General features: G+C 44.5%; 1 protein-coding gene across 6 annotated transcripts in view; it reads right to left on the reverse strand.

Annotated features, from left to right (window-relative positions):
• dpp6a (dipeptidyl-peptidase 6a) overlaps positions 1 to 25,883 on the reverse strand; it is a 1,516,786-nt gene that overhangs the window by 219,360 nt on the left and 1,271,543 nt on the right. The gene's annotated exons all lie outside the window — the stretch shown is intronic.

The raw sequence follows: 25,883 nt of genomic DNA on the forward strand, positions 1-25,883 counted from the left end.
GAGGCATGATCGCTTATTTTCCAAGCGTAGAGGTGATTCAGTGTAGAGACTCTGCCTGTTTTGACACCTGTTCAAATATAACTCTTGGGTATGGACTGGGGGGAGGTGGTGGCGTATGGAGCAGGTACTCAGAATATAATTATCAAGCTGCTGAGAACTGGGACACCTAGATTGAGCTCTGAATATTAAGGGATATATGATATTCTATGTTATATAATACAGTCTAAGGGGAAAAAAAAGAACTGCAGATGCTAGAAACCTAAAACAAAAAAATGCAGAAATTGCTGGAGAGCAGGTATGGTAGTATCTTTGGAGAGAAAGCAGACTTAACGATTCCGAGTCCACCGACTCTGAGTTCTGAAGACCTGCTGAGTTTCTCCAGCAATTTCGATTTTTGTAAATCATTAGATGGAAGGGAGAGGGAAGACCTTAGCAGAACTTCCATCGCAGAAGGAGACTGTTCGGTCCCTCAAGGCTGCACTGCCATTCAGTGAGCCCATAGATTATTTGTTATTGTTTCAAATTCCACCTCACAATTGAAGCGTCGCTTGCATTTAATACAATGAAACGTGCCTAGGACCATTGCTGAGAGTGTACCAAGAATGAACAGGAGTATTGGCAGCTGAAGATACAACAGAATGATTGAAATGAGGGATCTGCAAGAAGATATACTTGAAGGAGCACGGAGATTACAGAGGGGATTACTATTTCGGGGGATGGGGAGATCATTCATGCAATGAGGGTCAGCTGGAAAAAGATACTTGTCAGGTCTCCAGGTTTGTTCCAGGCACACAATGTTCTTCTGGCCCAATTGTATTTATAAATATCTGGTTAGGTGTGGGATTAAAGGTCATGAAGATGAGTACATTCAGAAATGATTCAATACAATGACTTTGGTGGGACCGCGGAAATGTAATCTGTGGATAACAGACAACTGCACTTGAATAATTCAGGATGGAAACATTTCACAGAAATTGTATGGAGAAACAAATTGCTACATTTTCCCTCAGGAGGTGAAAGAAATTGGATAAAGTCCAAGATGGACTAGGCTGTTTTGCAATCTGCAGGAGGATTTTTCTTAACAGCTTTACTTTATTCTTTCTTATGTCCTCTTTATCCCGAAAATATCGGTTAAGATCCATTACCTCATCAGCAAGTGTTTTAATACTGCTAAGCATTTTCTATTCCATTTTAATTCATAAATGCATGAAAATCCTACATGGAACTCTCTAAACCAATGTTTCTGGGACAATTCAGCAATTTTTTTTTAAACCAAGCCAGCTAATTGAAAGAATTCCCTCTGCCTTCACCTGATTTAAATGCCTGATATGACAAATGTTGCAAACTGCAATCTGGAAATATTTTTGAATTAGAATCCCTACAGTGTGGAAACAAGCCCTTCGACCCAACAAGCCCACACGAACCCTCTGAAGACCCACCCCCCTATATTTACCCCACCAATTTAGCATAGCCAATTCTCCTAACCTGCACATCTTCAGATTGTAGGAGGAAACTCATGCAGACACGAGGAGAGCTTGCAAACTCCACGCAAACAGTCACCCAAAGCTGGAATCGAACCCAGTACCTTAGAGCTGTGAAGCAGCAGCACTAGCCACGGTGCCACCCCAAACAGTAGCAGACTTTGTGAAACTTAATCTAAAAAGCAAGAACTCACTTTTGCATCTCAGGACTTCAGGATCTCCCAAACCATTTTAAAGCCAACAAAATTCAAAAATCTAGGATACACAGCAACCGATTTGCACACAGTCAAGTCCCACACATGGCAATGAGAGAAATAATCACATAATCTGTTCATTTTTCTTATTGAATGGCAGAACAAGCTCATCAAACTGTACAGAATACTCAGGCATCCGACTCTTCTGTTTTATCTTCCTTTTTGCACAGTTGTGTTTGCTTAGCTCACTTAAAGAATTCGGTTTTTAATTGTCAGACCTTCCTCCAGCCCCAGATGTCCAGATCAGTAGAAATGGCTTTCCTACATCGATCACATTTGTTCCCCGCAATATCTTGAAAACTTTGATCAAATTGCTCCGTAACCTTTGAAATTCCAGCTACTAGCTTGCGAAATCTTTTCTTGTAAAACAAACTCCTGTCATCTGGTAAATCTATGCTGTACTCCCTCCAAATATTATGGCCTCAGCAGTCAGTTTAGCTGGATCTAAAATTTGAACTGAAACGGAGTAAGAGTTGGGGGTTGACAAAGGAACTGGAGAGCCAGAGAAAGTCAGGCAGAAGCAATTAAAATGGGGAGCATGCCTGGGAAAGCATAATAAGATATTATAACTGTTTTGCAATTTGTAATGCAAAAATCTACATTCAATATAGTGTTGGTCAAGGACTATGTTAACCAGTGTACACTTAAATCAATATGCTAACTCGTAACATAATTACTTTAATGTATATGTCAATTATATATAAGGGCGTGATGTATGTCTGAATGTAAATCAAATAAATCTTAATGCAAAATTTATGTAATATCATTTGTCATTTATGGAAAAGAATGTGTTTGACCTCACTTCTTCTGACTTCTTCTGCACAGTCTGACCTATCTTGCTTGAACCAAGCTTCTGCTAAGATGTAGCTGAGAGAATTAAATTTTTTTTCTGTCGTTTGCCACTTTACTTTATTTTGGGTGGTATTTCCAATCTGGAATCCTCATGCATCTTGGTAAATAGAATTGAGTAACACGATGCCATTACTGCCCTAATTTAATGTGATCACTCTAAATCCTGCAGTGTGATCTTTGGAACTGACCACATTTAGAATATTGTGAGGAATTTTGGGCCCCACATCTCAGAAAGGCTGTACTGGCCCTGGCACGGGTCCAGAGAGATTCATGAGTATGATCCCACGAATGAAAGGCTTAATGTATGAGGAATGTTTGAGGACTCTGGGTCAATACGCGATGCAGTTAAGAAGGATAAAGGAGGGATCTAATTGAAACTCACAGAAGACTGAATGACCTGGATAGAGTGGATGTTGGAAAGATGTTTGCCTTAGCAGGAGAGACTAGGACCTGAAGGTACAGACTTAGAGTAAAGGGAAGACCCTTTAGAATGAAGATGAGGAGAAACTTCTTTCGCCAGACAGTGGTGAACCTATGGAATTCATTGCCACAGAAGGCTGTGAGGCCAGGACATTGTGCATATTTAAGATAGAGATAGATAGGTTCTTGATTGTTAAGGGGATCAAAGGTAATGGGAGAAGGTGGGAGAGTTGGATTGAGAAACTTATCAGCCTGATTGAATGGTGGAGCAGACTTGATGGGCCAAATGGCCTAATTTCTGCTCCTACGTCTTACGGTCTTATGGTCTAACAGGTCGCAGAGTTTAAGCCTGTCATATGAATAAGAGATAATTGGGCTAGAATATTTATTCATCATATCCTTGAATGATATTAACTGCATGCATAACATTGCACTGCAGCTTTCTCTGTTCAACAGTTAGATTACCATTTGTGAAAATCCATTTTTGTCAGTCAGTCCACATGGGAGACCATGTCACTCCAGAGCAACCAGTTCCTCCCCAGTTTGAGGTGTGCAGGGAGAGGTGTATGTCCTCATACCTATATGATAGTTCAACAGTTGTGGAGCAGACCAATGATGCTCCTAATGTATCTCGGCAAATAGAACTGAGTAACACAATGTCACTATTGCCCGAATGTTATGGGATCGCTCTAAGTCCTGCAGTGGGTTCACTGGCCAGCTTTATGTACACAGAGGGAATCGTACCTCTTCCAACTCAGTATCAACTTCAGTACCAGATTAAATCCTCCTCCCCACCCAAACGATCAGACAGAATTCCAAAAATTTGCAGGAAACATAAAGAATAATAAAGTTCTTGAATTGTTGTTAAACTCCAGCTTTTTCTTTATTGTCCCTCAAGAAAGGGAACTTGTCATCCCTAACCTGTCATCCCTAACCTATCATCCCTAACCTATCATCTAACCTGTCAACCCTAACCTATCATCCCTAGCCTATCATCCCTAACCTGTCATTCCTAACTTGTCAACCCTAACCTTTCAACCCTAACCTATCATCCCTAACCTATCAACCCTAACCTATCAACCCTAACCTGTCATCCCAAACCTGATTCTAGATTAGGGTGGTGCTGGAAAAGCACAGCAGTTCAGGCAGCATCCGAGAAGCAGGAAAATTGATGTTTCGGGCATAAGCCCTTCATCAGGAATAGAGCCTGTCATCCTGAACCTGTCATCCTAACCTCTCATCCTAACTTTTCATCTTAACTCGGATCTTTTTCATATCCAGAAGTGTTCATACACACAACTGGACTTCTGTTTTCCATCACCAAATCACCAGTTTTTTTTAACCACCACTAGTCATACAATTCTATTTTTCAATTGATTAATTTACATGCAACGCCCATTAAGGGCAAGAAGGCAGTTTGGGATTGATTCAGGACAGCAGGGATTTAACAATAAACATCAAAAAATGTAGGATTACCGAGTTTTAAATGGGCTTATAAAGGAATGCCAAATTAGAAATGGGTGTTGATTAGTTGGTGATTGAACTCTGATTGGTTGAGTTGTTGTCATGGAGAAAGCAATGGGGATTTATCAGCTCCCCAAGCTCCAATCTGAGCAATGTTCATGTCCTTTACTACTAAGCGACTCTTCAGGTTTTGTGCCAGATTTCAAGTGACAGAAGGAAACAACTGCTAATACAGGAACAACTTCAAGAGGAATCAAAGTGGCCATCACTCTGACATGTTAAACAACCGAGTGGCTCAACAACATTGGCTTCAATGGTTTATTGTCAGCCTCCGGGGTAGGGTGGGGAGGCTACCACCAATTGTAATGATGATAATGGGTGGTGGGAGAAACTGATTAAGCTCTGTCTTGGAAATAATTTCACAGCTGCACTTCAACGGGTTGAAGTCCTGTTCCTTCTTTGTTCCATTTAAACTCCTCATATGGCCTTCATGGAGAGGGGTTGGGGTTCATTCTGAGGACATGGAATCCATTTTGGATGCACACAACAGCTACACTCGTATAAGCATCCAAGATGTAGTTAGCCGAGATGGATCCAAATTGTGAAGATGTATATCATTGTATATCATTGTATATACCATTGTATATTTGAAGCTAAGGGCTTCACCTTTACATTTGGATGTCTCTTATTTTAGGAGGATGAGGGCTGTCCTACTAGAAGCTTATAAAATCATAAGGGGCATGGATAGGGTGAATAGGCCACAGGGAATAGGAGTCCAAAACTAGAGGGCATAGGTTGAAGGTGAGAGGGGAAAGATTTAAAAGGGACCGAAGAGACAATGTTTTAACACAGCGGGTGGTGTGTGTATGGAATGAGCAGCCTGAGGAAGTGGTGGAGGCTGATACAATTTCAATATTTTTTAGAAGACATCTGGATGGTTACATGAAAAGGAAGGGTGATATGGGTAAAATGCTGCAAATGGGATGAGATTAATGTAGAATATTTGGTCGGCATGGACAATTTGGACTAATGGGTCTGTTTCCGTCCTGTACAGCTCTATGACTTTATCACTCTACTGACTGGAGCAATCAGCAAATAGAACATTTTGAATTGACAGACTGCGTCATCAATTTGTACATTATTGGCCTATCAATCACATCCTTACGTTGGCTAATTAAAATGAAAGGCAAGTGTGATTGTGTGGATACTTTAGTGGCAAACACTGAATACAGATCACATCACTGGTATTCAATTTTGGAACGGAAGCTGCTGTTTAATACTGTTTGCTTACCACAAATTATCGTACACAATGGCTTCAATAATTAGTTGGCAGAGACCTCTTAAGGGTATTAGTATGTGTCAGAAACTCAATACACAGTTTCACTCACTGCTTTGTTTACTTACCTTGTTTGCTTCATCATTATCGCCTTGAATATGTTTAAACCAGCATATTTCTTAATTTATCATAGAATAAAATCCCTACAGTTTGGAAACAAGTCATTTGGCTCAACTAGTCCACACTGACCCTCCGAGGAGTAACCTACCCAGACCCATTCCCCATCTTATTACTCTACATTCCCCCACTGACTAATGCACCTAACCTGCACATCCTTGAACACTATTGGCAATTTAGCATGGCCAATTCACCTAACCTGCACATCTTTGGATTGTGGGAGGAAACCGGAGCACCCGGAGGAAATCCACACCAGCATGGGAAGAATGTGTAAAATTCACACACACAGCCTGAGGCTGGAATCAAACCTGGATCCCTGGCACTGTGAGGCAGCAGTGCTAACCACTGAGCACCGAGCTGCCCTCCTCTCATGATAGCCAACTCTTTGGTTAATAGTACTAAGAATAAAGAATTACTCTTATTAATTTAGGAGACGCGGGCGTCGCTTGCTGGGCTAACATTTATTGATCACCCGAATTACCCTTGAGAAGATGATGGTGGGTTTCCTTCTTGAACCGACTTCAGTCCTTAGGATGTAGGGCACCCATAACACTGCAAGGAAGGGGATTTTGGATTTTGACCCATGTCCATTGAAGGAACAACGATTTATTTCCAAGTCAGGATGGTGAGAGGCTTGGAGGGGAACTGCAGGTGGTGGTGTGCCCATGCATCTGCTGCTCCTGTCCATCTAGATGGTGAGGTTATGGATTTAAAAGGTAATGACTGAGGCGGCTTGGTGAGTTATTGAAGTGCATCTTGTCAATAGTATACACTGCCACTACTGAGAGCCAGTGGTGGAGGGAGTGAATGTGGGAAGGTAGTGTGAAATAAAGTAGGCTGCTTTTTCCTGGGTGGTGTCAAACCTCTTGAGCATCGTTGGAGCTGCACCCATCCAGGCAACTGGGGAGTATTCCATCACACTTACGCTTTAGATGTTGGACAGACTTTGGGGACACAGCAGGTGAGTTACCCACTGTTGGATTCCGAGCTTCTGACCTATTCCTTTAGCCACATATTTGTACAGCTAGTCCAGTTCATTTCTGGTCAACGGTAAGCTCAGGATATTCATTGTGGGGAATTCAGCAACGCTAATCCATTGAATGTTAGATTTCTCTTTTATTGGAGATGGTAAATGCCCAGTCAATTGTATGGCACGAATGTTACTTTCAGTTACCAGCCCAAGCCTGGATGTTGGTCAGGTCTTTCTGCATATGGACATGGATCACTTTGCATAATCAGTATCTTGAGCATCTCGGGTGTCATGACTAGTGATGAACATTGTTTAATCATCAGCAAACTTCTATTCTGACCTAATGATGGGGATAGATAATAAATGAGCAACTGAAAATTGTCTGACCTTGAGCAACTCTTGCAGAGATGTTCTCGAGCTAAAATAATTGGCCTCCAACAAACACAATCACCTTCCTTTGTATCAAGTATCAAGAGGGCGGCATGGTGGCACAGTGGTTAGCACTGCTGCCTCACAGCGCCAGAGACCCGGGTTCAATTCCCGCCTCAGGCGACTGACTGTGTGGAGTTTGCACGTTCTCCCCGTGTCTGTGTGGGTTTCCTCCGGGTGCTCCGGTTTCCTCCCACAGTCCAAAGATGTGCAGGTCAGGTGAATTGGCCATGCTAAATTGCCCGTAGTGTTAGGTAAGGGGTCGACATCGATGTAGATGTAGGGGTTTGGGTGGGTACGTTTCGGCGGGGCGGTGTGGACTTGTTGGGCCGAAGGGCCTGTAATCTAATCTAATCTAAAGTATAATGCTAACCAGTGGATAGTTTTCCCAGTTTTTCCCATTGACTCGACTTCTGCTAGATGTTACACTTGGTCAAATTCTGCTTTGATGTCAAGGGCAATCACTCTCACCTCATCTCTGGAATTCAGCTCTTTTGTCCCTATTTGAACCAAAATGATGAGAACCTAAACTGAGCACCAGTGAGCAGATTATTGCGAAGTAACTGTTGCTTTTCAGCAGTTTCGATGACCCTTTCCATTGTTCCTCTGATTTTCGAATCCAGACTGACAGGGCAGCAATTAGCTGGATTGGATTTGTCAAACTCTTTTTTTTGTACAGAACATGCCCTGGGCAATTGTCTATATTCTCAGGTACATAAGAACATAAAGAAATAGGAACAGGGGTAGGCCATCTGGCCCGTCGATCTTGCTCCGTTATTCCATAAGATCATGGCTGAACTTTTCGTGTTCTAATCTCTATTTACCCACCCGCGCCATGTAATTCTTAATTCCTTTACTGTTCAAACATTCATCTACATTAAAAACATTCAATAAGTAGTCTCAACTGCTTCACTGGGCAGGGAATTCCACAGATTCACAACCCTCTGGGTGAAGATGTTCCTGCTCAACTTAGTCCTAAATCTGCACCTTCTTATTTTGAGGCTATGCCCCCTAGTTCTTGGTAAATGCTAGTGAATCTGCCCCTATCAGATTCTGACAATGCACTCCCGATTTTGCTTGTTCTTTGGATGAAAACGTTTTTCCTTATGTCATCATCAATTCCTCTGCCACTTGCCTTTAATCAGGCCTCTCTGATTCTCAACCTATTCACTAATGGGAATAATTTCTCTTTACGTACTCTCCCTAGACCCCTGATGATTTTGAACAGTTCCATCAAATCCTCTCTCAGTGCATTTAATCTGCCCTTGTAAGACAAGTCCTGCATCCCCGAATAAGTTCATAATTTATTTTGGAATGAGATGAACACATAAGTCAATATTTACATTCTGTTCAATCACTGCAATTTATCTTCTTTCATCAGTACAGAGAATATGCCACACTTGGAAAAACTGAATGCTGTCTTGCCTGACGTGAACAAAACATTTCATCTATATCCTGATCATCACATGTTTTCAGCGCTTCATGATATTTCAGGCTCAACTGCATCCTTCATTGTATCAATTGTTGTTCACAACCAGAGAGGAGATCAAAGATTATCCAACAGAATGGATACGAGGTGGACCTTTGATAGAACAAACTAAACTGGGTTGCTTATTCTCTCCACGTCAGGTTCATTATTTATTTATGCCCACATCTCTCAAGGGCACAACGAGTATTTGGCCTTTGACCAATTTGACAAACAGCAGGAATTTGCTCGTAATGAGTCATAGAGATCGACAGCATAGAAAATGGCCCTTTGGCCCATCACATCTGCGCTAATCAAAAAGGGCCACCTAACTATTCAAATTTCATGTTCCAATACCTGGCCTGCAGATGTTGCGTGCCTTGGTATCACAGGTGAACAACTAAATACGACTGAAATGACGTCAGGGTTTCTGCCGCGACCATCCTTGACAGACAGCAACTTCCACATTTCCACAATCCTCTGGGTCAAAAATGTTTCCTCACCTCTCCTCCAAATCTTCTGTTTCTGACCTTAAATTTACAATCACCAGTTATTTATATGCCCATCAAGGGGCAAGTCTACTTCCTGTCTATCCTAAACATGTCTCTCATAACATTAAGCTTCTCAATCATGCCTCTTCTCAATTTCCTCTGCTCTAAGGGAAACAACTCTAGTCTGTTCAATCTCTCTTCATAACTGAAACTTTCCAGCCCAGGCAACATCCTGGTAAATCTCCCCTGTACCCTCTCCAGTGCAATCACAAACCTCCTCTAACACGGATACCAGAACTTCACACAGTCCTCTAGCTGTGGCCTAACCAGCAAATTATACAATTCCAGCATAACCTCCCTGCTCTTAAATTCTATCCCTGGGCTAATAAAGGCACTAGACCATATGCCTTCTTAACCACTTTATCCACCTGTCCTGTGTGACAATACAATGGCTTTAAGGGGCATACTTTTTCCTGGGTTTTTTTAAAGAGAGATTTTAAGGCTGAGGTGATGTGCTGTCTATTGCAAGCCAACAAAGTAACCAGCTTGTGAGACTTTTCTTTAAGTTGGAACAATAGAAGCAGCCTGAACGGGTGAGGGAAGCACCTACAGAACTAGGATTTTTTTTTGTTTTAGCTTTCAGTTGTTGCTCAGGTTTGTAAACTGCAGTACATCTCTCTCTGCTACACATTCTCCCTCAGAGTTTTCCCTTAATTTTCTTTTCCTACTGGGCGGCAAGAAATACATTTAAGTCAATCTGTTTCACTGAATTAGCCTTTTATTAAGGCTGTGTTCAAGGGATGTTACTGTATTAGAACAGTTCACTAGTAATCATTGCTGTATGTATATATTTTCAGCATTTTGATAGAGTTACAGCTGAACCAATTTTTTCTTTGGTTTTTCTCCTGTTGCATTTGAACTATAGTGTGTGAATAAAATTGCTTCAAATCCAATAGTTTGACCAGTCGAATCGCACCTGGAATGCATTTACCTTTAAAATAAGAAAAAGTCAGGCTATAGACTATCTTAATATATTTTGAGGGGGTTTGGTCTAGTCCATAATATTTGGTACTTTTTAAGGGACTGGTGCATATGCATATCAAAGTCCTTCTGCTCCTTGATGCTTCCCAGGGTCCTATTGTCTATCATGTATTCCCTTGCCTTGTTTGAGTGTGTACTCCTTCGTCTGTCATACTGTTAGTTTGGGGAACCGTTTCAAGCCTGTAAAATGGGTGCCATGTGGTTGAATTCCTCGGTCATTGCTGTGAAACATAACAGCTTAGCCCCACTTTATTATGACAGATAAATCCCCACAATGTGACAACTATCATATTCTTTTTCATCGTGAATGCCACGCCTGACATGAGACTCTGACTTTAGCAGTTCTGCCTGACATCTCATTATCAAAACACTTTTACCAGCGACTCGCAAGTGAAGTGGAGGGAAAGTTAATTGGCCCTCATAATTCCTCTCCAACTGTCTCTCTCTGTGTCTTTCACATTTTGTTGGAAATTTCCTCTACAAGGGTAGCTTCTGTTGTCTCACCCCCTGTCCCATCTCTCACACTCAAACTCTCTTTGTCATGATGAGGACTTTATCCATTGCATCCAAATATATATCCAGTGATATGCATGGGTTCAGTCATGTAACCCCAGCTTATATGCTGCCAACAGATTACAGTTCCTGCTTCGTAAGCCCCTTGATGGAGCTTTTGAGGTCTCCCTGCTCAGTGGAGGTGGCCTGACTATAGTGAGAATAAAATTTGAATCACCTTTCCCACTGTGGCTGCCATCGTCCCTTGTCCCTACTGCAAGGCCCATTCAAGTCTGATTGTTAATAAAGAGGCCAGTATTCAACACTGTCATGCAGAGGCTGTGTGCCATTTGAGGATGAATGGGTTAAGTTATAGTCATAGAGTCATAGAGATGTGCAGCACGGAAACAGACCCTTCGGTCCAACCAGTCCATGCCGACCAGATATCCCAACCTAATCTAGTCCCACCTGCCAGCACCTGGCCCATATCCCTCCAAACCCTTCCTATTCATATACCCATCCAAATGCCTTTTAAATGTTGCAATCGTACCAGTCTCCACCACTTCCTTTGGCAGCTCATTCCATACATGTACCACCCTCTGAGTGAAAACGTTGCCCCGTAGATCTCTTTTATATCTTGCCCCTCTCACCTTAAATCTTTGCCCTCTAGTTCTGGACTCCCCGACCCCAGGGAAAAGACTTTGTCTATTTACCCTATCCATGCCCCTCATAATTTTGTAAACCTCTATAAGATCAACCCTCAGCCTCCGACGTTCCAGGGAAAACAGCCCCAGCCTGTTCAGCCTCTCCCTATAGCTCAAATCCTCCAACCCTTGCAACATCCTTGTAAATCTTTTCTGAACCCTTTCCTCATCTCTCAGTCCCCTGACATCAAGACAGTGTTTGTGGCTCTTCTCTGTATGGTGTTTATTGATTGGCTGTTACCTTTTTTTTGTCTTGGTAACCAAACGTGAATGCAGCATTCTGGGTATCACCTGACTAAAACATTAGGCAGCTCCAGGCTTCGGCTAAACCCTACTGATCTGGTAATATTAGGATTCTGTTTACTTTATTGATCGCTGCACAGCAGTGACAAAATCTGCTCAGCAATACATTTATTATAGCTCCCAGATCATTGGCAGCAACTCTCACTAGACACACTGGTTGAAGAGTGTTCTTCATGTCTTCTGACTGCACTCTTGCTTGTACTGAATTCCATCTACCACCAATTCCATAAATTGAATATTTTAAGTCCTTCCGTAAATTGTTCATCAGAATGAGCTGCTCATATTCTCTTCCTGTTAGGTTCAGCTGCTGACTTAATCAATTTGACCAATTTACTTTGTCTAAGTATTGCATGCTTCAAGAACTCTACTTCCCGTTCCCCACCCCCCACCCCCAACCCCATCCCCACTTACATAAAACAGTTGTGCAGGAGGCAGGTGGAGATGCGAAACTTATCCGACTTAAATGATCATTTGAGAGTGCAGGCAAATGGTTAACCAGAAATGAGTGAACAATAATCTCTATATGACTATAAGAAAGCCCTGGTGGGAATGTAAGTCCCCAGAGTAAGGAACTTACGCGAGAGGATTCTGTGCAGGTGAGGCCTTTGAAATATCCACAGCAGCATGTGCACAACCAATGTTTAACTCTCGGATCAGGGAGCCCAGCTTTGAAGAATTTTACAAAATATTACAGAATGTGGAGCAGTGTAGAAACAGCCCTATTGGGTCCCAGTGCTTGAATCAGTGTTTTGGCTCCACACAGCCCCCTCCCACTTTACTTCATCTCATCCAACCAACACTATCTCTTATTTCTTACAACCTCATGGTATTTATCTCTTTTTTGCCTCTGTAATGCCTGAATCACCTTTGGTAGCAATCACTCGCTAACTATTATAATTGTCCACCTTGAAAATTCCTGTGACGTTTGTGCTTGATATCAGGAAGTGCAAAGAATGATTGATAATGAAATCATCTTTCAGCTTGCTGGGGCCATTCAAGGTGTATCTGCAGCCATGGACGTTCCATGTCACTAGTCACGGCTTCTGTAGGTCCATGTGTAGCTGATGGGGCCTGATCCTAGAGTCATATCTCTGACCTGGAGATTGAAATGGTCTTGAGACCACTAGCATTCCTTTCCTAGAATCGATACTGTGTCGGAAATTCCGTTCAGCCCATCAACTCCACACCATCACTTCCGAAAAGCATCCAATGCCCTTACACTAGGTGCATAACTGTGGATTTCCCATGGTTAATCTACCTAACCTGGACTGTGGGAGGAAATTGGAGCAGCCAGAGGAAACGCACACAGACAAGGGGAAGAATGTGCAAACTTCACACAGACAGTCACCCGAGGGTGGAATTGAACCCAGGTGCCTGGCACTGTGAGACAGCAATGTTAACCACTGATATTCTCAAAGAATTGTGTTTCTTTGTACAGCTTCTCTAGAAAGACACTGTGTGCAGGACATCTTTTAAAGTGGGACCACATCAGCAGACCCGTGGTCCTTCACAGTAGGTAAGTCCAGTTCCAGTGGCAAGGAAACCTGGAAAGACGAGGGAACTCTGTACTGCTGTAGCCTTCAGCACGAGGATTTTCCACCAGGATCACTGTTGAGGACTTGTTTTGATTGCATTTTGTTTGGTTCCTCTCCTTTGACCTTACCATCATTGTGACCCTGCCAGGAGTTGAGATTGGCTCTTGGGATCAATGGAACACTCAAGTCTCTCCACCACAGTGAGGTGAGAATCCATAGAAAGGAATGTCTGTTTTCACTTCACTACAACGGCTCCCTGTGCTAGTGAGTTCCACATTCTCACCTCTCTCTCGTTCTGACCAGGGATGTCGGTCTTGAATTCCCTGTTGGATCTTGTGCTACCTTCTACTGATGGCCTCTAGCTTTGCCCTAACCCACAAGAAGAAATCATCTTTATGTCTACGTTGCCAAAAGCTTCCATCAGGTGGGGAATCTTATAGCTTGCACTGAGAATCTTGTTGGTGAGACCAGAAGTGCGTGTGAGTTCTGTTTGGAGGCAGGGCTGCTGTATTCTCTGTGTTCTGGTAGCATCTGTCAGTCTGATTTTGCGAGTGGATGCCTATGTAAGTTCAATGCCGATGCACTCTGCTGATCTGATCCCACCAACACTAACCCCCAAACCCCCTCCCCACCGCATCCCTCGCTAAAAGTTACACCTGCTGTTTTGACGTAAGGTCACGTTGCAGAGATTGAGGATCCCTCCCCTCCTCCGGGGTTCAAGCCATACCCCTCAGGGGGTTCTCCTTCAGGCCATCTGGGGATGGAAGGGGGCCCAGTTTCCTGGTAGTTCAGCAGCAGGCCCTCCTGCTTGATCATGGCAGGGTGGGCCAAGATGTTGGATGAAGGTGAGTGAAGAGAGAAACTCTACCCAATGCCGCAAAGGATTGACGGACTCCGCAGAGGGCCTGTAGCTTGGTGTGACCACTGTAAGGTTTCACTCATGATGATGGCAAGCATGGACTTTGTTTGTGGCAGCCAATTCATTCTGCAGAAGATGCCCCCATCGCAGGAGACAGTCTTTCTGGGGAACACCTACTCAAGAGAAGACATTATCTTGCACGGGCCAGTTTGCTCTTGCTATCTGCTGAGTTGATACTCAATCCTTCTATCTGTTTGCAAATCAAAAGAGTGGCTAACATCATGGAGAGCGCCAACAGTAGTTCAGTATTACAGACCCCTGAATACTGACCCCTGCAGAGGAGGAAGGGCTCAAACCAGTTTTGATACTCATTGCAGACAGCGAGGCTGGAGCGCCAATGCAACAGAGTGAGGATGTCTCCAAGAAAAGGTAAGGAAAGGTGAGACTGCAGAGGGAAATGGAAGTGGGCATCACCTTGAGCCAGTGCTTGGTGCTCTCCTCTGCAAGGCCTTCCCCACTGATGAGACATGGTGCGTACATTCTGCAGCAGGCAGCAGCTCCAGCTCTGAGAGGGGCAATATGGAACTGTCAGGGCATGAACCAGCATCACAGATACTGCCTGTCCTATAGAGTTTCCTCAGCGCTCTCGGTTTTTAGTTCAGGAGTATACATGTTTGATGCTTCAATGAAAGTCAATGATACTTCAATGAAACATGGAAGATAGGAGCAGGATGAGGCCATTCGACCCCTCAAGCCTGATCTGCAATTCATTACTATCATGGCTAATCATTGAGCTGAAGACCCTAAACCTGCCTTACCCCCATATCTCATAATCCCATCAGCCACAAGAGCTATATTTATGTCCTTCTTAAAAACAGAATGTTTTGATCTCAACTAATTTCTGTGTCAGTGAATTCCTTAGGCTTTGGGTCAAGAAATCTCCCCTCATCTCAGTTCTAAAAGGTTTACCCCGTATTCTGAGACAATGATCCTCCTCCCATTCCCCCCACCACCTCCCCCCCCCCCCCCTCCCCCCCAAGAACCTCCTTCCTGGATTGAACCTGTCTAGTCCTTTGTTAGAATTTCTTTGCGTTTCTATGAGATCTCCTCAAACTCTACATAACTCCAGTGAATAAAAGCTTAACTGACTCAAATGTCAGTCCTGCCATCGCAAGAAGCAATTTGGTCAAGCTACACTGCTCTCCCTCGTTAGAAACAACATCCTTCCTCAAAACAGCACACAATATTCCAGGTTTGGCCTCACCTCTGTCCTGCATAATAGCAGCAAGACATTCCCGTTTCCCTCAAATCCTCTCGCAATGAAGGCCAGCGTACAGTTTGCTTCTTTACCGCCCACAGCACGTGCACACTTACCTTTAGTGACTGCTTCATTAGGACACCAAGGTCATATTGAATATTCCTCTCTCTCAATTCAAATAAGAATCTGCCTTCCTGTTTTTTACTGCCAAAGTGGATAATCTCATTTGTATCCACATTTTTTCTGCATCAGCCATGCACTTGCCCACTCACTCAGCATGTCTAAATCACACTGTGATGATCTCAGCATCCTCCTCACAGCTTATCCTTCCACGTAGCTTTGTGCCATCTGCAAATTTTGAGATCACATTTCGTCCCTCATTAATATTGTGAATAGCTGGGGTCCAAGTGGCGATCCCCGTGGTACCCCATTCTCACCCTTGCTCAACTGTCTGTCAACCTAGTCCTGCCCTCACCACCAACCTCCAACACACTGCATCCACCTGGACACCCGCGCTGGCCTATTACCTGCCCTCGACCACTTCATTTCCAACTGCTGCTGGGACATAAACCGCCTCAACCTGTCTGCCCCCCCTCCCCCACTCCAACCTCTCACCCTCACAACATGTCGCCCTCCAATCCCTCTGCTCCAATCCCAACCTCACCATCAAGCCAGCAAATAAAGGGGGCACAGTGGTGGTCTGGCGCACTGACCTCTACACCGCTGAAGCCTAATGCCAACTCGAGGACACCTCTTCCTACCACCCCCTCGACCATGACCCCCCTCCCATCACCAAACCATCATCTCCCAGACCATACAGAACCTCATCACCTTAGGAGTTCTCCCACCCAATCTTCCAACCTCATAGTCCAGGAACCCCCCACACTACTTCCTTCCCAAGATCCACAAGACTGACCACCCTGGCCGACCCATTGTCTCAGCATGCTCCTGCCCCACTGAACTCATCTCTACCTACCTCGACACTGTCCTATCCCCCCTAGTCCAGGAACTCCCACATACATTCGAGACACCACCCACGCCCTCCACCTCCACCAAGACTTCTGTTTCCCTGGCCCCCAACGCCTTATCTTCACCATGGATATCCAATCCCTCCACACCGCCATCCGCCATGACCAGGGCCTCCAAGCCTCCATTTTTTTCTCGCCAGATGTCCCCAACAGTACCCTTCCACCGACACTCTCATTCGTTTGGCCGAACTGGTCCTCACCCGTAACAATTTCTCCTTTGAATCCTCCCATTCCTCCAGACCAAAGGGATAGCCATGGGCACACGTATGGGCCCCAGCTATGCCTGTCTCTTTGTTGGCTACGTAGAGCAGTTGATCTTCCGTAATTACACCGGCACCACTCCCCACCTCTTCCTCCGCTACATTGATGACTGCATTGGCGCCACCTCGTGCTCCCGTGAGGAGGTTGAGCAATTCATCAACTTCACCAACACATTCCACCCTGACCTTAAATTTACCTTGACCATCACTGACACCTCCCTCCCCTTCCTGGACCTCTCCATCTCCATTAATGATGACCAACTTGACACTGACATTTTTTACAAACCCCACCGACTCCCACAGCTACCTGGATTACACCTCTTCCCACCCTACCTCTTGCAAAAATGCCATCCCGTATTCCCAATTCCTCCGCCTCCGCTGGATCTGCTCCCAGGAGGACCAGTTCCACCACAGAACACACCAGATGGCGTCCTTCTTTAGAGACCGCAATTTCCCTTCGCACGTGGTTAAAGATGCCCTCCAACACATCTCGTCCACATCCCGCACCTCCGCCCTCAGTCCCCACCCCTCCAACCGTAACAAGGACAGAACCCTCCTGGTGCTCACCTTCCACCCTACCAACCTTCACATAAACCAAATCATCCGCCGACATTTCTGCCACCTCCAAACAGACCCCACCACCAGGGATATATTTCCCTCCCCACCCCTTTCCGCCTTCTGCAAAGACCGTTCCCTCCCTGACTACCTGGTCAGGTCCTAGCCCCCCTATACCCCACCCTCCCATCCTGGCACATTCCCCTGCCACCACAGGAACTGTAAAACCTGCACCCACACCTCCTCCCTCACCTCTTTCCAAGGCCCTAAAGGAGCCTTCCACATCCATCAAAGCTTTACTTGCACATCCACTAATATCATTTATTGTATCCGTTGCTCCCGATGCGGTCTCCTGTACATTGGGGAGACTGGGCGCCTCCTAGCAGAGTGCTTTAGGGAACATCTCCGGGACACCCGCACCAATCAACCACACCGCCCTGTAGCCCAACAGTTCAACTCCCCCTCCCACTCTGCCGAGGACATGGAGGTCCTGGGCCTCCTTCACAACCGCTCCCTCACCACCAGACGCCTGGAGGAAGAACGCCTCATCTTCCGCCTCGGAACACTTCAACCCCAGGGCATCAATGTGGACTTCAACAGTTTCCTCATTTCCCCTTCCCCCACCTCACCCTAGTTCCAAACTTCCAGCTCTGCACTGTCCCCTTGACTTGTCCAGACTTGTCCTACCTGCCTATCTCCTTTTCCACCTATCCACTCCACCCTCTCCTCCCTGACCTATCACCTTCATCCCCTCCCCCACTCACCTATTGTACTCTATGCTACTTTCCCCCCACCCTCCTCTAGCTTATCTCTTCACGCTTCAGGCTCACTGCCTTTATTCCTGATGAAGGGTTTTTGCCTGAAATGTCACGTCGATTTCGCTGCTCCTCGGATGCTGCCTGAACTGCTGTGCTCTTCCAGCACCACTAATCCAGAATCTGGTTTCCAGCATCTGCAGTCATTGTTTTTACCATAGACATGTTTCCTGCCATTCCAGCAGATTGGAAAACAGCAAATGTGACACTACTGATTTAAAAAAAGGAGGTTGGCAAAAGTTGGATGTCTCATGGCCAGTTAGTTTAACTTCTGTAGTGGGGAAAATACTTGGATCTATTATCAAGAAAGAAATAGCGAGACATCTGGTTAGAAATTATCCCATAGGGTAGACACAACATGGATTCATGAAAGGTAGGTCATGTTTAACTAATTTTCTGGTAACATTTGAAGTCATGACATGCACGGTGGACAATGGGGACCCAGTAGATGTGGTGTACCTGGATTTGCAGAAGGCATTCGACAAGGTGCCAAACAAAAGGCTGCTGTATAAGATAAAGGTGCACGGCATTGTGGGTAATGTATTAGCATGGAAAGAGGATTGGTTAACTAACAGGAAGCAAAAAGTGGGGATAAATGGGTGTTTTTCTGGTTGGCAATCAAAGGCTAGTGGTGTGCCTTGGGGATCAGTGTTGGGACTGCAATTGTTTACAATTAATGTATATCATATAGAGTTGGGGAGCAAGTTTGGTGTGTCAAAGTTTGTAGATGCTACTAAAATAAGTGGTAGAGCAAAGTATGCAGAGGACACTAAAAGTCTGTAGAGGGATTTAGATAGATTAAGTGAGCGGACTAGGTCTGGCAGATGTAGTACAATGTTAATAAATGCGAGGTCATCCATCTTCGTAGGAATAACAGCAAAATGGACTATTATTTAATTGGTGAAAAATTGCAGCACACTGCTGTGCAGAGGGACTTGGGTACCCTTGTGCAGGAATCACAAAAAAAAATTGGTTTGCAGATGTAGCAGGTAATTCAGAAGGCAAATGGAATGTTGTCCTTCATTGCTGAAAGGCAATTGAGTTTAAAAGTTGGGAGGTTATGCTGCATCTGTATAGGGTCCTGGTGAGGCCACACCTGGAGCACTGTGTGTAGATTTGGTCTCCTTACTTGAGAAAGGATGTACTGGTACTGGAGGGGTGCAGAGGAGGGTCACTAGGTTGATTCTTGAATTGAGGGGGTTGACTTATGAGGAGGCATTAAGTAGACTGAGACTTATTTGAAGAATGAGGAGGAATCTTATAGAAACATATAAAATTACAAAGGGAATAGATAAGATAAAAGCAGGGAGGTTGTTTCCACTGGTGGGTGAAACTAGAACTAGGATGCACAGCCACAAAACAAGAAGGAGGACATTTAGGACTGAATTGAGGAGGAACCTCTTCACCAAAAGAGTTGTGGATCTGCACAGTGAGGAACTGAGGCTAACACGTTGAATATTTTAAAGTCAACAACAGATTGGTTTTTGAATAGGAAGGGAATTAAGGGTTGGGGGAGCAGGGGGATAGGTGGAGCCGAGTCCATGGAAAGGATCAGACATGATTTTGTTGAATGGCGGAGCAGGCTTGATAGGCCAGATGGTCTACTCCTACTCCAGTTCCTTATTCTTATTATTCTTGACTTGCTCTATCTTATTATCATCTTTGTCCTGCTCTTGTTCAGCTCTTCCAACCTTAGACTGACCTACTCCCCGCAATCACTGGTGTTCTCCCCTCTACCCTTGGCAGGAATCGACCCTCTGTTGCCCAGTTCCATTTCTCACCACACTTACCATACGGCCCCACACTTCTTAGGGCTGACATGACTCGAGCTTTGGGTCCCAGCCATGTCCTAACCTCCATGCAGTGCCCTCACTCGATGTACCAACTCAACCTCCGCTCCCCAATCCAAAGAGAAGCTCCCCACGGAAGAAACCCAGGAGACCACAGCTGCGAATCTGAAGGGGCACATTTCCAGTTTGTTGCTGACCTAATTACAAATGTACAGTTTAATCTGATGTTTCAGTGAGTATGCATAACATTCTAATGCTTTAATAATAACTGGCTGTCATTTCCCATCAGTAACTATGAACTGCTTCCAACTTAATTCCATCTTTCATCCCATCAAACCATAAAGCATAGGCCATTCAGGCTATCAAATCATGCAACAAGGTCGTGGCTGATCTGATAATCCTCAATTAATTACAGAAAGTGCTGGAGAAACTCAGCAGGTCTGGCAGCATCTGTGGAGAGAATTCCCTGTTCCACGTTTCTGCCTTTTCCCCATAAACCTTGGACTGCTGCTGTTGGGAAATTGGCATTTTGCCTTCCTCACAATTCATGGCCACCATCCAGGTCTTTTGCTGCTCCCAACAACTTCAATACGTTCGGCCTGTAATCTCAAAGATGTCAATCAGGCCACCACTCTGTCTTCCCTTTCCTGGAAAACGGGCTCATATCGGACTCTGTTTTCTCTCCACAGATATTCAATACTTCTTCATAAGGATAATAGCTCAGCTGTATCCACTTTGCACCATCTCCCTTGCCTCTACATTCTCTCTACATAATACTGAGACACCGGCAGACTGCAGTCGACCAAGTAAAACTGCAACGCTTGAAGAGATTAAACAGTTTTTTAAGTGATTCAACTGTTAGAACTTCAGAGATTCTCAGAACACATCTAATATTTCAGCGCAAAGCTGCTGACAGTTCCGCTCATTAATCTTCTCATGGAAATAAATGTACCTTACTGTTTGAACATTCTCTAAGGATTATGCATTGACATTTCATTCTCTGCAATAAATTGTGCCTGTGCTCTGTACAACAGCATCTTCCTGGAGGAGGTTTTGCACATTATTTTGTGGGGAACTCTATCCCGAGATGCTATTTGTCTAAAATCACAGGGCTCTACATTGAAGTATTTTTAACTAACCGGGTTGGATAGGTTCGGTGGAATCTTCCCGCCTTAAAGGGATATGAGCCAAATGCTGGCAAATGGGACGAGATTAATTTGGAATATCTGGTCAACACAGATGCGCTGGATCGAAGGATCTGTTTTCCTGCTGTGCAACACAATGGCTCTATGACTCTGAATGACATGGGCATTGGTAAGAAAGTTGGCAGAATCGCACAAGATTGGCAGTGAAGAGGTTCCCATGGTTGAGAACCAGAAATCTCATTTCCCAACCAAGTGTTGAATGGTGAGATGGGATTCTCACTCGTGAATGGCAAGAGGTCTCCTTGCATGCGCTAGCATGCATTAATGTCAGTTTATTAAATCATCTCACCTCATTGATGCATAGTTCCCCACTTTCCCACCCGCTGGAGAGAAACTAGACAGCAACAGTTCCCAACATGGAAGTCAGAGCCGTGATTGGGCAACTCCTGCTCAACACCTGCTTCTCCAGACTCCAGCAGTCACCAATATCCCAGAGCTCGGAGAACATAGAAGCTGCCTCTGAGGATATAATGATGCCTGATTAAGATATATTGCTGACTCCATACCAAATCGGAGATGTCTTTGTTAGCCCCACTCAGAAATGCTAGAAGCTGCAAAGTCTCCAATTCCACAGGTAGTATCTGATCTAAAAGGCCAGCTCTGTACAAAATTTGGAAACAAAATTTATCTTGAACCTAATGGAAACTAAGTCATTCATTCTCACCTCTTACTTATCACTTGATATAATGAGTTAGCTTTCCAAGTTGGACAGCTATTGCAGATTGTGTTCAGAAAATTAATTATTTTTGCACAAAAACTGAGTCATTGTTTTATTCATATTTTTGGAAGAAATTTTCGGATTTTTCTCCAGCAGCTCCACTTGTTTGATGGAAATTCCAGGGGCAGTAACTGTAGGTCCACCCCATAACTGGGAAGGCAGAGGCCAATGGGCCTTCATTTCTGGGAAAGTGAAGCATTCACCTCAAATGTAGCAATAACGCTGGTAAAAATATTCAAAACATAAGAGCCCTGGTTGTTTATCTCCTACAGCCTCTCTGACTTGTCCTCGCACCATGATTTACATCAATGGAGTTGAGGTCGAGATGGTCAAGAGTGTCAAGTTCTTAGGAGTGATAATCGCCAACAAACTGTCCTGGTCCACCCACATTGATGTGATGGTCAAGAAAGCACAAAAACGCCTCTACTTCCTCTGGTGGACAAGCAGGAGGCTGGAAGAACGCAACGAGCCAGGCAGCATCAGGAGGTGGAGACGTCAATATTTCAGGTGTAACCTGAAGAAGGGTTATACCCGAAACATTGACTTCTCCACCTCCTGATGCTGCCTGGCTTGCTGTGTTCTTCCAGCCTCCTGCCTATCTACCTTGGATTCCAGCATCTGCAGTTTTGTTGTCTCTGTTTCCTCTGGAGGTGAAGGAAGTTTGGCATGTCCATTATCAATTTTATATAGAAGCACCATAAAAAGTATTCAAATGGGATGCATCACAGCTTGGTGTGGCAATTGCTCTGCCTAGGAGTATAAGAAACTACAGAGAGTTGTGAATACAGCCCAGTCAACCTTCCATCCATTGACTCTGTCTGCACTTCTCACTGCCTCGGGAAGGCAGCCAACATCATCAAAGACCCCTCCCACCCCGGTTACAAACTCTTCCAACCTCTTCCATTAGGCAGAAGAGTTACCAACAGATTCAAGAACAGCTTCTTCCCCACTGTAGTAGACTTCTGAATGGATCTATCACATTTCAAATTTAATGTTGACCTCACTCTTTCTGCATTTTCTATGCAGCCGTAACACTGTATTCCTCACTCTGTTCTATTAACCTTATGCACTTGTATGCTATGATATGCCTGTACTAAACGCAAAACACCACTTCTCACTGTTCTCAGGTACATGTCATAATAATAAATCATATCAAATCAATCACGTATGGCTTTTGCTTCCACTTTTAAAATTGGGAAGTTGAATCTTGAATAAATTGGACTGCATTTTACTTATGTACTCTAAAGAACAAAACAGCTTTCTGCAAGACCTCACTTGATAAACAGGATTGATGTCTTCTCCTTCACAGGAGATGCAGTTCTATTTGAAATGTTCTGGTTGAGTATTACGGAGACAGAGTGAACCCATCGTACAATTAGGCAGCGTTCCCAGCTTGTTTATCTCAAAGCAAAAAACTTGCTTCCTTCAGGTGGTGTGATCCTGCTACAATTTGCCTTTGACATTACAAAGAGCCTCGAGGTGGACTGGACATGGTTAAAGGATAAAACAAGATCTTTAAAACCAATAATGAGAAGTAATTAGTCACGGCCAATTTCATTCAGGCATGGGGTTTTATTGCTGTTCCATTCTACATGGGTTCATTTGTTGACATGTCGGATTTACGGATTCACAGTAAGACCACGAGCACATTTCAAAGCAAATATTTCAATTATTAGAATTGTGGATGGAAAGCTCTATGAGTGGAGTGAGGCTGTCAGATGACGAGTGTGTGGCCATTGTGATGTGCAAACCTGTGACCTTCTTTATCCAGACTCCTGCAGCTAGATAAGCTCAGGACTAGATAAAAAATGCAGCGGGAGAAAAACAGAGAGAGTTATGCTGATAGGATGAGGTAATGAGGGGTGGATGCAGGATGAGGTAATGAGAGGTGGATGGAGAATGGGATGGGGGTTGATGCAGGATGAGGTAATGAGGGATGGATTGAGGATGAGTTAATGAGGTGTGAGGGTGGATGAAATGATGGGGGTGGACGCAGGATGAGGTAAGGGGGTGGATGCAGGATGGGATAAAGAGGGGTGGTTGGAGCTTTGCTTGGAGCATAAATGTTATTGCAGACAGTTGATCTGGTTCTGTCCTGTCCATGCTAGGGGCTAGGAGGGAGAGAGGGAGAGAGAGAGAGATAGAGAAAGAAAGAGAGGTCGCTGAGAATGCTCGAATGAAGGAGTATGGTTTAAGCTTCTTCAAGGTAATTGGCACATGAGGACTTGTGAGCACTCTTGCACTGAGAGTAGGGTGAAGAGTTACCACTGTGATTATGGCTTTAAGAGAATGAAGAGTACAGCAGCTAGGAGTAAGAGAGAAGTGACAGACCACTGCCCTTTTGAAACATTTCCCCTCCTTTCTGCAGTGTTTCGTCAGTCCTGTATGTGAGTTAGCTGGGAACCAGTCTGGTCCCAGTTGAGTGCAGGCAGTATAATGTATGTTAGCATTTGGCTTGATGAAAGGAAGACTGAGAATCAAGAGGCTCCAACCTTGTTCAGCTTGCAGGAAGAACAAAGGGACATGTTCTTCCTTTTAAGACTGTTCACCATTTAGATTCTGGTTCCACCATAACTCCACGTGCGTGCCTTATTTCTGTAGCCTGTAACACCTTGCGCAGACCGATCAGTCTCAGTTCTGAAATGTTTACTTGACACAGCCTCAATAGCTGTTTAACCAGGCAAGTCCCACATTCTCCTCGTCACTATTATGGAAAGGAATTGTTTGACATCACTTCTGAAAGAGCTCTCTCTTAATTTGAAGTTTTGCCCTTACTTCATGAAAAGAGAAAAAAAAAATTCTGGTTTGGTTGCATTTTGAATACTATCTGGAACACCCTTTGGGTAATTACTTAGGGAAAGTTTCTGTCTACCTACATGACACAAATCTAGAGAATGCCTCTTGATGCTTCCAAAACACTCTCAGGAAGTACCTGCATACCCCTGTCAGTCCTACCAAGGGTGTCACTCCATCCCATTCACTCACTTATCATGCTTACGAGTGCACTGCCATTTCACAATATGCGTATGCGCAGTTTCTGCGTGTGAAATGTGAATCTTTTGGGAGGGTCAAGAGGCTGGCAGGGTGGCTCAGCGGTTAGACTTGCAGCCTCACAGCGCCAGGGACTGATTTGATTGGATTCCAGCCTCGGGTGACTTTCTGTGTGGAGTTTGCACAGTCAATCTGGGTTTGCTCTGGTTTCCTCCCACAGTCCAAAGGTTGGGTGGATCGTCCACGCTAAATGTGGGCTTGTAGAGGAGCTGGGTCTGGGTGGATGCTCTTTTGAAGGTCAGTGCAGCCTCAATGGGTTGAATGACTTCTTTGCAGACTGTAGAGATTTGAAGCTTAATAGAGCCTGAGAGAAAGGATGTAGGAGTTATTCCTGGGGTCCTGACCAATATTTATCCTTCAAGTCAACAGCACAAACAGCAGATTATCTGGTCTGGATGCAAATTACTGCCATGTTTTCCATATTCCATTAACAACTATAGTTCACATAAGCCTTTCATTGGTTGGAAGTGCTTTAAGATATCTGACGGCCACAAGAAGTACTATATAAGTTCTCCAGTTTCCTAATCTCCCCTCCCCCCGCCTCATCCCAGATCAACCCTCCAACTTGGCACCGCTCTTTTGACCTGTCCTACCTGTTCATCTTCCTTCCCACCTATCTGCTCCACCCTCCCCTCTGACCTACCACTATCACCCTGTCAACTGCATCTACCTATCGCCTTCCCAGCTACCTCACCCCAGCCCCACCCCCACCCTCCTATATATCTCTCAGTATCCTTCGCCCCACTACATTCCTGATGAAGAGCTTAGGCCTGAAACATTGACTCTCCTGCTCCTCAGATGCTGCCTGACCTGCTGTGCTTTTCCAGCACCACACTTTTCGACTCTGAACCCCAGCATCTGCAGTCCTCATTTTCTCCTAGTCAATATAACTGCAAGTTTTTCTTTATTTTTCCTTAGTACGAGACTTGTTTATGCAGCATGCCCTGTACTTTAATTCTTTTAGCCTCAGAATCACTTTGGGTGCATTTC

Source organism: Chiloscyllium punctatum, chromosome 8 (genome assembly GCF_047496795.1).
Source record: "Chiloscyllium punctatum isolate Juve2018m chromosome 8, sChiPun1.3, whole genome shotgun sequence".
In the NCBI taxonomy this organism is placed as follows: Eukaryota; Metazoa; Chordata; class Chondrichthyes; order Orectolobiformes; family Hemiscylliidae; genus Chiloscyllium; species Chiloscyllium punctatum.